This window comes from Condylura cristata, unplaced genomic scaffold (assembly GCF_000260355.1).
Source record: "Condylura cristata isolate star-nosed mole 26May11 unplaced genomic scaffold, ConCri1.0 scaffold00020, whole genome shotgun sequence".
Lineage (NCBI taxonomy): Eukaryota > Metazoa > Chordata > Mammalia > Eulipotyphla > Talpidae > Condylura > Condylura cristata.
In genome coordinates, this window is record NW_004567121.1 from 18038146 (window position 1) to 18051140 (window position 12995).

Sequence of the window (12995 nt, forward strand, 5' to 3'; positions counted from 1 at the left end):
ACACACACACACACGCACACACACACACACACACACACACACAGATCTCTACACTCTTTTTCTGGGCTCTCTCAGGTGTCGCTCATGATCGCACCTGGTGGTATTCACTCGTCTTGTCGCAGTCCCTGATAGCAGTCTTCTGAGTGACACCACACTAATATCTCCGGCATCTAGGCTCAGAGGCACACACCTATGCATGCCCACACCCACGCTCCAGATGTCCGCAGTCAGGTACTTGTGCACCACACCCATGTTCCGAAGTGCCTCCTGCATCAACACATTCAAGACTGCAGGTGACAGCCACAGAGGCTGGTGCTCATAGAGCCTGATCAGTTCTCTACCCTACACAAGCTTTATGGTGGTATAATTCACATACCATACAATTCACTCACTGAAGGTGGATAATTTGTTGGCCTTTAGAATATTCACAGATAGGTATAACCATCACTACTGTCAATTTGGGAATCATTTGTTCACCTAAAAAAAAAAAACACACTTTTCTGTTGTTTTTTTAAAATTTTTATTGAGTTAACATTGGCTTATATTTCTTATTTATGTTTTAGAGGCATAGGTGGGGTACCTACATCCATCCCCATAATCCTCTGTGTTGACACCGACATCCATTCTTTATTCTCTCTCCCTACGTTGTTCTTGCTCTTTTCCTCCCTCACTCCACACTCCCTCAGGAAATCACAGTTCTTGAATCAAAGTTCTAGTGTTTATTGTTAGTGTGACTAGCCTGTGATTCTATTACAAAATACCTTAGAGAGTTTATGATATAAATAATGATATTCATGTAACTAAAAAAAAATTCTTCTGCATTCATTCCATGGACTCTGAACACTAATTTAACCATTAGGTTGGCCTTGGTTACTCAGTTTATTACTTCACCCTAAATCAGTGATAATTTTATTATATTTCATCTTTTTACAATATGATCTTATTTGTCAATTGCTTTATAGAAAAGATTACTAGAAAGGGAGAGATAATGCTTCTGTCGTAAGTACAATAAAGTAGATGTAAAATATTGAGGTTGTCAAAAAATATTAAGTGCCACCCCGATCAGTTTCTGAGGGGTGTGGACAGGCCAGTGTCAAGAACAGTCTACTCCCAAGGGAGCTGCACAATGGTGCCTTTGCCAGGAGTCAAACATATTGTGTAACATTTGTTACACAAGGTGACACATTTGCAAACAAAATTAAAATTTTAAAACTGACCTCAATAGCTAATTTTCAAGCTTTTTTTTTTTTTAAAAGATTTATTTATTTGTTCATACAGAACTGGGGTACAGGTCAGAGGCTCAGGGGTGGTGAGAGGTTTCACCAAAGACAGAGTAGGGAGCAGAACAGGCAGATCTATGAAGTACACTGCTGAGGGGAGCAGCGGGCGGGTCAGGAGAGGTCTGCCACACCATGTGGTCACCTCCGGGGTAGGCGGGAACGAAACTCATGTGGAAGTGACTTTAGCTTCTCAGTGCTGTGCTTTAACTCGCTGCACACCAGGGAGGGCCGAAGCTTTTTGTTTTTTAAGTAAAACTATACATGCAAAAGTTTGAGCTTTAACCCGCTGCGCCACCAGGGAGGGCCGAAGCTTTTTGTTTTTTAAGTAAAACTATACATGCAAAAGTTTGAGCACTCAGAGATAGCTGCAAATTTCACTAATCTATAACATCTTTTGAAGGCTGAGGAATTGTTTATCAACTGTCAGATGCTGGCTAAATATTTATTATAGAAAGGATTGATATTTTATCAGAACTGTGTGAGTTCATTATGAAATATTTTACAACCAAGAGGAAAATCAACCAAATTGACTTTAAATACTCAGCTGAAAGTTACATCTGAAACATTATTTTGGAAAAGTGCATACTTAGACAATATATGCACATGACTAATTCACTCTAAATATCAAATGTTTGATGATTTAAAATTTTAATTAATGTTAAAGAAAATAGAAGTCTAGCCAAAAAAAAAAAAAAAAAAAGAATACCTTTAAAAGGAAGAGATTTTCTTTGAACTTGAGACATGATTTCTGTATCAATGTGAGTTTGAAAAGAAGGAATTTTTATATGCTCAGCTAAGTAGAATGAGAAATTCTAATACAGGACTTATTGATTATAGTTTATCAAAAGAAAGAATGATTGGTACTTGAAGTAATCATGTTTTTGTCTCTTTTTTGGTAAATAATGTAACTTTTAGAGTTCCACTTGAGAGCATCACTTTCTCACATGATAATGAATTATTGCAAGAAATAGTGAACTCTTGTCAATGCAAAAAATGTTCATTTTACATTATTATAGGGTATTCAAAGTGACCTAAATGAAGTAATTATTTGAAATGAGAGCTCTATCTCACAGAAAATAGGGAGATATTTTTAGCATAACTTCTATTTTTAACAGAATTGTCACATTTGGGTCACATGTATAATTATAGCATATTGTGCCTTATGGAAAACTAAAGTATATTTTTGAAAGTTAGTTTATTTTTTTATTTTTTTTTAAGATTTATTTATTTACGCATATAAAACTGAGGTACAGGATAGAAGTGCAGGGGCGGTGAGAGGATTCACCAGAAACAGAGTGGGGAGCAGAACAGGCTAACTGTCTAAGTACACTGCTGAGGTGAGCAGTGGGCGGGTCAGGAGAGGTCTGCTGTGCCATGTGGATCAACTCTGCGGTGGGCAGGGATCAAACTCATGCTGAAGTGGCTTTAGCTTCTTAGTGCTGTGCTTTAACCTGTTGTGCCACCAGGAGGGCCTGAAGTTAATTTATTTTTAAGTGAGTACTTTTTTCTTACATTGTTGTTAATTTTTAGATAGTATATGATTTTTCCCAAAGGCAGGGTCACCACAGTTCTCCCGTCACCAAAGCAACTGTGATCCATCAGCTCTCCCCCTCTGATTTCATCCCTGGGACTCCCCTTTTCTTCCTGAATGCTTCCTACCTATGGTCATATTTCTAGGTTTAAAAAGAAGTTCTTGTAGCTGGTTACACTGTGAGTCAGGGGTACTTAGACTCACATGTCCTTTGGAGACAACGTGGGAGATTTTAAGGAATTTTAAGGAAGATGATACTTGGATCTAATCCCCAGGGAGTTGAGGTTCTATGCACGAACTAGGCCTTTCACTTCCACCTATTCCAGTGAACCATAGCTCTAGAGCTGGGACATTCTTGAGGAACAAGCCTGAGGAGATCCTCAATGTTAGTTGTTACAAGGTGGGACTCTAAGCAATAGAAACTCTCCTAAAAATAAGGAATTCCTCCTGTTATCAGAATTGTTGCAGCTGACATCTAGGCAGTGCAGAAATAAGCACATAAATGTCTATTTTGAGTAATAAGATGAAGTTGTTTCCATAGAAACAACTGGCAAATAATAACAATGGCTAATTGTGATAAGTGACTTACAGACCCTGTTTGGAACTAACTAATGCAATAAGCTTCAACTTTCTTTAAAAAAAAAAAAAAGTAAGTAAACTAATATCTTCTAAAGTATTAGAAGGGACTTTCAAATATTTCATTGCCAATCATATCTGCTTTTGTGGGGAAAGTCTAGAACTCCGGGGTAACCACATGTGTTATCAAGTAAATGATGTATAAGTGGGTGGTCAGGGCTGGTGAAACCTAATAATGGGTTCTATGAAAGGTTTAAGCTAAGATAAGATGGAAAATATTTAATAATAACAACCGTGACAATTGTAATAAAACTAACTAGTGTTATTGTGTAAAGGATGAGTAGAAGTTTCACATCATCTCTTTAAAACACCTTATGTTGGAGACTTCTGTCAGTTCTATTGATGAAAGGACCAGGCAGTGGCAGGGTAAATCATCTCTATAGTTCTACAGTTACTCAGGGTTGCACTAGGAATTAGGTGCATATATTTTGGTTTCAGAGTTCACATGTTGAATGATTATACTTTGTAACCTCTTGCAACTAAATGCTTGAAGTAAAAAGTTTTAGACATTTTAGGGTTCCCCTTCCACATAAAGATTATGAAATTTTGTTATTCTGGAAAAGTAGAAGATTCTTTGAACACAAGTAAAGGAAACAAGTTTATAGTGAAGACTTTGGATATTGCAAATATCAACCTTAAGTCAAGATGTCTCTTTAAATTTTTAAAAGTAGTGAAAGGTTAAGAACTGTAGTCAAAATGCATAGGAATATCTAAAAATAGAATATAAATCCAAAAATACTGCAAGAATTAAGTACTCTGGTAATTGAAAACAACTTCCTTCTGGTCAATTTACATACCACCTCAAAGTATAGCTATGATCAAAAACTGTCATTCATTTTTTACCATGAATCTTTGCATAGCATATTATATTAAATGTAGAAATAATCAGAATCTGGTTTTAAATTCATTTAAATTAAAGAATTACTTGTCAGTAATATTGAGGATTTACATTTTCTGTCTTAGAGTTTCTATTTTAAACAGATTAAGGGGAATGGGCTGTTTCTCATAGATAAAAATCAATATGTACATTCTATTAGTTTAAAGTGAAGTGCAGATTCTGAGTGCTAGGATTCTATTATCAGGAGGTGAACAACATAGAGAATGGAAAGTCAATCATAACAAATTTTACATGCAATAAATTTAGAGTTGATTCTGATTTTTAGAAGTAGGGCAAATGTCTGTTATCCTTAAATTTCAGAAGTTGAATATCTCATTCAATATGTTTTATCATGGATTATTACTCACTGGAGTAATTACTCCCATAGGTGTAGAGAGAATATATAATTTCTAAACGTCAGAATGAGAGATTTGTCCTTGTTTTTGGTCAACTTTTCCAATTCCCTGCTCTTTACTACTGCCCAGCATAAATACGCATAATAAAGCATGTAACCCTGTCATGAAGACAAGCCCCCTCCCAGACAGATGCACACATTGAATTGAAAGTAGAGACTTTCACACGGCTAATCAGAAATGTGGTTTTCTGTTTTGCACTGGGAATTTCTGCTTTATCCATTAACCACCCACAGATTTACAGAGTTCTCTGCTATGTAACAAAAAAAAAAAAAGAAAAAGAAAAAAGAAAATCAATGCTTCTTTAAAATTGTACAAAAGCGAAACATTATTTGTGGGTATTTATAGATTACTGCCACTGAAGACAAAAACTGGATGTTTATTACCTTATTGGGTCCATCGGGCCCCTCCCATTTTTGTTCCCAGCCTCTAGTGGTTTTTGAGTAATTGCTTATTAGAGTATTTCACTTTACAGGCCCATACTAGACAAATAATATCAAACACCTAGATTTTACATTCATCTTTATACAAAAATAAGGAGATAGATTATATTGTTGAAAATTATAACTTAATATTTTCAAAAAACAAATATAGTTTGTTGGTCATTTCCTGTACTGTTCTTATTGACAGATTTCCTGGAATCTAAGTCATCACAGTTAATTTTTCTGTGACTAGTCTCAGGTGGAAGAACACTAAAATGGGCTGCAAAATCATTGCTGTGAGTCTAGCTGTGAATTAATTGCAAAAGTGTTTTGTTCAACATTTTAATACCTTGCTTATTTTATTAAACCTGAGTATTTTTTAAATCTATGTAAGACAACCTCGCTATTCTCTCCAATACCATATATGCCAAGAATATATTGAAGTTTACTTTTTTGATCTTTAAGTCAAACATGCAAATTAACTTAACTTGACAAACATTTACTTTGATACACAGTGGTTGTATATTTTAAATGAAATGACTCCCAGATATTGAATTATTTATCAAAGGCAGAAAGAACACAGATGGTAATTTTGGTGATCACATAGCTATAGGAAAAAAAATTATGCACACATGCACCTATCAAAGCAGTTCTTGTTTTGCAGTTTCATTATACATGAATTGCAGCTGTCATGATTTTGTTAAATAACAACATTGCCTAGTAATACAATTTAATTTTTAATTATAATTTATTAACTGTGGGTAATCACGAAAAGTACAATTTCTTCTACTAGATTTTTTGGCACACTTATTAATGCTTAAAGAATGCAAGTGCTTCATGATTAAGGTCTTGTCTTAAGTAGGTTACTTCTTAAAGAGTGGTCACTGTGAGTGGTCACTACTCATCTGTTTACTCCATTCTGACTGAGGCAAGTCCCAGAGTAAGTGAAGCCACATTAAAGACAGTTCCAGGGATATTTTACATCATTGAAAACATAAAGACTAAAATGTTAGAAGCTAATCTAAACTTAGAATTGTCAGCAAGAACTTAAGACATTGGCTAAAGCATGGGAAAGGAACTTGCTTCATGTTATGAGTAATATGAGAAGGACAGATGAACATTGTTCAACTATCCTTAATAAGTTTTTCTTTTAACCATATAATACTTTAATTCTAAGTATTTATTTATGCGATTATACATATATTTCAGTATACTAAGTAAATATTAATTTTACTGTGTTTTAGTTTCTTATACCTTTATAAATGACAGAACTTTTAATGCTCTGGCAAAAATTATTAATGATCATGGAACTGGACCTCTCTGGTAACCTAGTGTAAGTCTCAGCACTGTCACTGTGATGGTCTGAGTTCCAACCCAGGCCAGGGAGCTGACCCACATGCCACAGCAGGCCTCTCCTGCCTTGTCCACTGCTCCTCTCAGCAGTGTATTTCAATCAATCTGCCTGTTCTACTCCCCACTCTGTCTCTAGTGAATCCTCTCACCCCATACCTCTGGTCTACACCCCAATTCTTCTATACAAAAATAAAAGAAATAAAAAAGATCATGGAACTATCTGATTTTTTTTTTTTTACTAAATGAGGTAAGTGTACATCATCTCATCTCCCATTGTGTTATTCAGAGCTGCACTATTATACAAAGTGAGGACTCCTTATACTTAGTGAATGTTAGTATTTCAGTTTAAATCTAGTATTTAGGTTTTAACAATTTTAAATAGATATCTGTGTTTTTTTTGGTCTGTGCTGTAACCTCATCTTAGAGACCTTTACTAATCAATATTAAAGAGAAAAATATTTTTGAAAGAGTTTAGTTTTCTTCAAAAGCTAAAGGAAAAGTTAAGTGATCTGTCAAAGTTAGAGGCTGTCAAATAATCTCAAAATTAGATATTCAAAAATATCAGTGTTATTAATATGTAGTAGAGATTAACTCATAAAAATTCAAACCAAGCACTGAGGAGAAAGAAACAAATTTATGGTATGATCACATAGATGTAACTCAAAGTCCTTATTCCTAGAGAAATTAGACACAAATAGTGCATATTGAATACACTCCCCTGCATAAAGCTGTTGAAAATAAATGATTAATAGTATAGCCAATCAGCAGTTGAGATGGAGGGAAAGATAGAGTGCAAAGGATCAAGAGATTGATAGAAACGTTTTGTATTTTGACTATGGTAGTGGTTCCTCAGGCACATACATCTGTCAAACCTCATTGAAGTGTACCCTTTAGCTGGGAATATTTTATTGACTTTAAATTATATTACAATAAGTCCTTAAAAGCATCAAGATTCAATATGTCAGCAAGATGACTCTAGCCTTGTCAAATCCCAGAGTAGTCAGATATATTGTTCAGATTTTATGTTTTTCTGCAATAACTTTTAAAATCTGTGATTTCCATCATAATGAAAACTTAGAAAGACTAAACATTTTTCACAGATTACAACTTACTTATCGTTATGTGCTGCTCAAACACTTATTCATCTGTGTGTATAATTCTTGGTGCTACATGATAATGTCATGGTATTTTAATCATTGGGCTATGATTGGAAAAAAAGTGGTGTTGATTTTATAAATTGTGCATTCCAGTTAAATTAAGTGAATATTAATTTTGGTTACCAAGCCAAAGGTTTCAGAATTTCAACAAAGGGAAAAATGAAATATTAGATCTTTATAAAGTATTTGCATTTCATGTAGTAAGAGAAAAATCACTAGGAAATTTTAAATTTATTTTTTTTTGTTTCGCTATTTTCTTGTAATTATTTAAGGAATTCTAGCACTGTATCAGTACACATAGTTTATGTATGTCCAGGGTAAATACTATTATAAAAAGAAGAGCTAAAATTCACTTTTCTTTAAATTAAATTGTTTAATTTCTCAAGTTTAATTTTTAATTTTTAATGAAATTGTTTAATTTTCTCAAGTAACAAAGTCACTTTCAGAATATGATTTCTTTATAACTCTGCGTTGGAGTTAATAATTGTTATGCCAAAATGTGTCATCAAAATTCAATTTAGAAGTACTATTCTTTTAAACACACAGCACTTTTTCTGACTGCTCATTGTAAATACTCAATATTTTAGAGTTTATAAACTAAGTAAGACTTATTTTTGCCTTTGTAACTAATGGTGATATCAGCCATTAAGAAAACTCATGTATCTTTGATAATCACAATTACCAAGGAAATTAGAACTTAAGCAGTTCACAAATGGGGATTAATAATATGTATGGCATGATTTTTGAAGTTGTCAGAATCAATATACTTATTTTTTAAACTGAATTTTTAATATATTTCTGATAATTCCCCTGTTGGTTAAGAAAAAGTATGTTTTCCTTAGTAACTAAGGTACATAATACAAAAACTGAAGATTGAGGAAATTCCATCATTCCATTATTTATATAGCTAATGCTAAACCAGGCATTTCCTCTTGATTTTTTCATGCCTCTCTATTCCCATAAACCTGAAAGATGTAACTCATGCCTGCAGTGGAAGCAAGCAGGCCATTTGGGAAATCTCCCAACCTTGAAACAGGAAACTCAATAACAAAACCAGAATACATATTAGAGAAAGTCAAATTGGTCAATGGAAAAACAGAAGAAAACAAAACTGAAAGCTGTGCCCCCCTTTGGCTTTTTCTTGTCAGCACTCAACAACCAACTGGACAGAAGGATTTGGAATACTTTCATTTTACAGGCAACACAAAGATGATACTCCTTTTTTTCAGAAGAGAAGGTTTTCCAAAGGGTTACCATGTAATGAAGATCTTAGTGAAGAGCAGGTTGTTTTTATGGAAAAGCTTATCAAGCTATTCAGGACTTTAACTGGAGATGCTGAATGAAACCTTTTATGTGGCCAGTTGTTAATGTGGCCGGTTGAAATCTGCCTAAAATCAGTTTTTAACCAATTTTCCTGAATGAGAACAGGAAAAATGTTTACCTATAGCTATAAATAAGCCACACTTCTTTTATACCTTAAATTGTGCTTAAGAAAATACTATCCCAGGAAAGATAACGTAATGATTTTGGAGCTCAGACTCACATCTTTATTTCCATTGGCCCAGGCTCAGTGCCATTGCCCTCGCCCTGTCTGTTTTATATCTTTAAGTAAAATGGAAAGACTAGCCCTGACATTTTCAAAGTGAATTTTCCATGGATATGCCTCAGAGGCCCTTAGGGATTAGGATGATGAGTAATTACGAAGATGCCTGTGTCTATGTGTCCTTTACCCCCATCCTCACAGCCATTCAGCAGAAAATACCACTGTCATGCATTATGTAGTGGAGTTAGTGGAAGCTTTATTTTAGAGGAAAATGAACCTAGACATAGGTTTTTAAGTGCTCATAGCTATTAGAATGGATTGTATCCACATTGCCTTCTAATATTAGTAATTAAATCTGCTGGCGATGGAAAGTGGCATGCAGAACATGTCATTACTGTTAATAATGACACCAGCATGTCACTAAATGAAGACAGCTTTTGTGTGATAAGTTCTCCTTTAAAATAAGGTTGTGAGGCAACACATATTTGTTTGTTATTAGTAACTGGGAGATGGCATTTCTCCAACAAAAAGTTCTTGAAGTAAGTAGTTGAATTAAAACTGAAAAAAAGGGGGGAAACAAATTTAATTGCCAAAGTAAAACCAGTCAATTTTCAATAAAGGGGGGGGGCGGTAATATAACATATAACTGCTGTTGATGAAGGAAAAACATAATCATAAGTTATTTTTCTTTAATATATGAAGACAACTGATTTTAAAAATATTAGGCTATTTTCTATCTTCTTGGTTTCACTATCTTGTTCCAAACTGTTGTAATTGTAGAGACAGGCTTTACTGATGACAGCATGGTGACTGAAATGAATAATAATAATAATAATAATGGTCATTTAACTTTATTACAGTGAGATATTTGCTGAACCCCATTTAAATCCTGATATTTTTCAAAGCTAAAGAAAATGTTGAGTTAGAGATTGAGGGGACAGTGTTCAGTGATATTAGCATTCACTGTCTACCTTCATTCAAGTATATATTCAAGAGATGCTGTTAATTCATTGAACAAGTCTATTAAGACTGGTGAAATGCTCATGTACTTTTTTAGAACTTACATGAGTTTACTTACATGAGTTTGTTAAAAATATCAGTAAGTGGGCCCTCCCTGGTGATGCAGCGGGTTAAAGCACAGCACTAAGAAGCTAAAGCCACTTCCGCATGAGTTCGATTCCCGCCTGCCCCGGAGGTGACCACATGACGTGGCAGACCTCTCCTGACCCGCCTGCTGCTCCCCTCAGCAGTGTACTTTGTCGATCTGCCTGTTCTGCTCCCCACTCTGTCTCTGGTGAAGCCTCTCACCACCCCTGAGCCTCTGGCCTGTACCCCATTTCTGTATGCACAAATAAATAAATCTTAAAAAAAAATCAGTAAATGCAGATAAAAAATAACCCACCATATTTAAGAGAACCTAAATATATGAGTGATTTATTCAATAGCAATATAAATATCTAGTTATTTTGCATGCTAAGAATTCTACTTAACTAAAAATAGATTTGAGAATGTTTTCATTGAAACATATCACTTATTCTAGAATATGCTTAGACTGAATATTGTCATGGGAAAACTGGTTTAGAATCCACAGCTCATTAATACATCGTTCAACATTGTGAATAAATGGGATAGATTTCAAACGTTGTCATGGTAATTCACATAAAAGTCCGTGTTTACTGGCCTCAGTTTGTGGGTATTTCATATATTTCAGAAGCATCAGTGTATTTCTTGACCTTTCAACAGCAAAATAATTGGGCATCCCACAAAGATCTTAGTTTCCAAGAGCCTGATTGTAGGAATTAGAAATTCTATATTATTATAGTCCCAGATATACTTAGTATGGAAAGAGTTACGTGATCATTTTGACCTAGGTTAATACATTGGGTATTTACACATATCCTAAGACCTTGCCATTATGGAGAAAATTTTTAGTAGTTAATCTGTAAATACTAGATAAGTTTCAGCCCTAAAATAACTTTCCATAACTGTTTTTTAAACACTAATATAGGACTCTTAAACCAATTATGAATACACAAAATTCCTTTTCCCACTGTTATAACAGGGGTGTATGCATGTTCTCATACTAAACGAAACAAAATTCTCTCTCCAATCCCCCTGCTTTTCCTATTACAACAGAAATTTCACTGAAAAAGGAATTTGAAGGTTGAATATATTCCCACAAGATTTTAAACAAAAAATAGCTGTCTTTCTAGCAATTTTTTTTTAATTTATTTATTCATATAGAACTGGGGTACAGGCCAGAGATGCGCAGGGTGAGAGGATTCACCAGAGACGGAGCAGGGAGCAGAACAGGCAGATCAATGAAGTACACTGCTGAGGGGAGCAGCGGGCGGGTCAGGAGAGGTCTGCCAGTATGTGGTCACCTTCGGGGCAGGCAGGCGGGAATGAAACTCATGCGGAAGTGGCTTAAGCTTCTCAGTGCTGTGCTTTAACCCGCTGCGCCACAAGGGAGGGCCAACTGGCAATTGTTTTTAGGGAACTTATACATTCTTTTGCAGACAGAGCTTTCACTTTGATGGGAGATGATTGATACATCACGTAATATAACCCCATATCATTTGGGGGAGATAGGCATCACCAAACACACACGTGTCATGTGGTATTTGAAAACTATGATTTGATTGGATTTTTGTTTAATTTCAGGAAACATTCTAATTTCTTGGAAACATGAGAAGGGGAAGAAAAAAAAGATGATTTCTTTCTTTTTTTTTTTGAAAGCAAAACCAAGAAACCAAATGACTTTTCTTTCCAGAATGTCTTGATGGTTTTCTCAAAATGTCAGCATATTGTTGCATATTGTTTTTTTCCCTCTGCAGAGCTAAAAGGAATTAGATGGGAGAGAGAAGTGCTATGGATTCCATTGTTCTGCAGCAGCATTTTTTGCTTTTCTGAAATGGGAATATCTTAATTTGTACTTAACTAAAATTCTACATTAGTGCATTTATAACAAATTTTATGAATATTCTGAGTGAAAACTCCAGAAACAAGATTAAGAAATAGCCATTTATTTACAAGTTAGTCAAATTTGATGAGAATACAATATACTATTTTCCAGTATTTGATGTTGTAGGAGTCATTGTCTTTTTTCATGATTCGGAAAATCATGGCTGAGATTTGAGAAACAAATTATATTTAAACAAAATATATTTAAAAATAAAACATCAGGGGCCCTCCCTTTCAGAAGATACTTTAATTGATTTACAAAATATTAAAAGATGGCTTACATTAAAATTGAAATGAAAATTAAGATACAATAGTTAAGACTGTAATCTAAAAGGTTTTAGATAGTTATGCTAAATAGGTAAGTATTGCTATAGTAGTTAAAAAGCAAGCAAACAAAACTTTTCATATATATATATATAATTGCCCACATTTTAATAATTAATATTGATGTATTATTTTTATTTATTTAGGTTTTTAAAGATTGGTTTATCTATGCATCTAGAACTAGGGTACACGCCAGAGGTGCAGGGGCGGTGAGAGGATTCACCAGAGACAGAGTAGGGAGCAGAACAGGCAGATTTTCTGAAGTACACTGCTGAGGGGAGCAGCAGGGAGAGAGGAGAGGTCTGTGCCATGTGGATCAGCTCCCTAGCCAGGAATCGAACTCAGGCCATCACAGTGATAGTGCTGAGACTTAACCACTAGGTTACCAGAGAGACCCAGTTCCATGATCATTAATAATTTTTGCCAGAGCAGGGGATTGAATTCACCCTGAATGAGCTGTGGACATTTTCATAGAACTATGCTTTAACCTGCTGC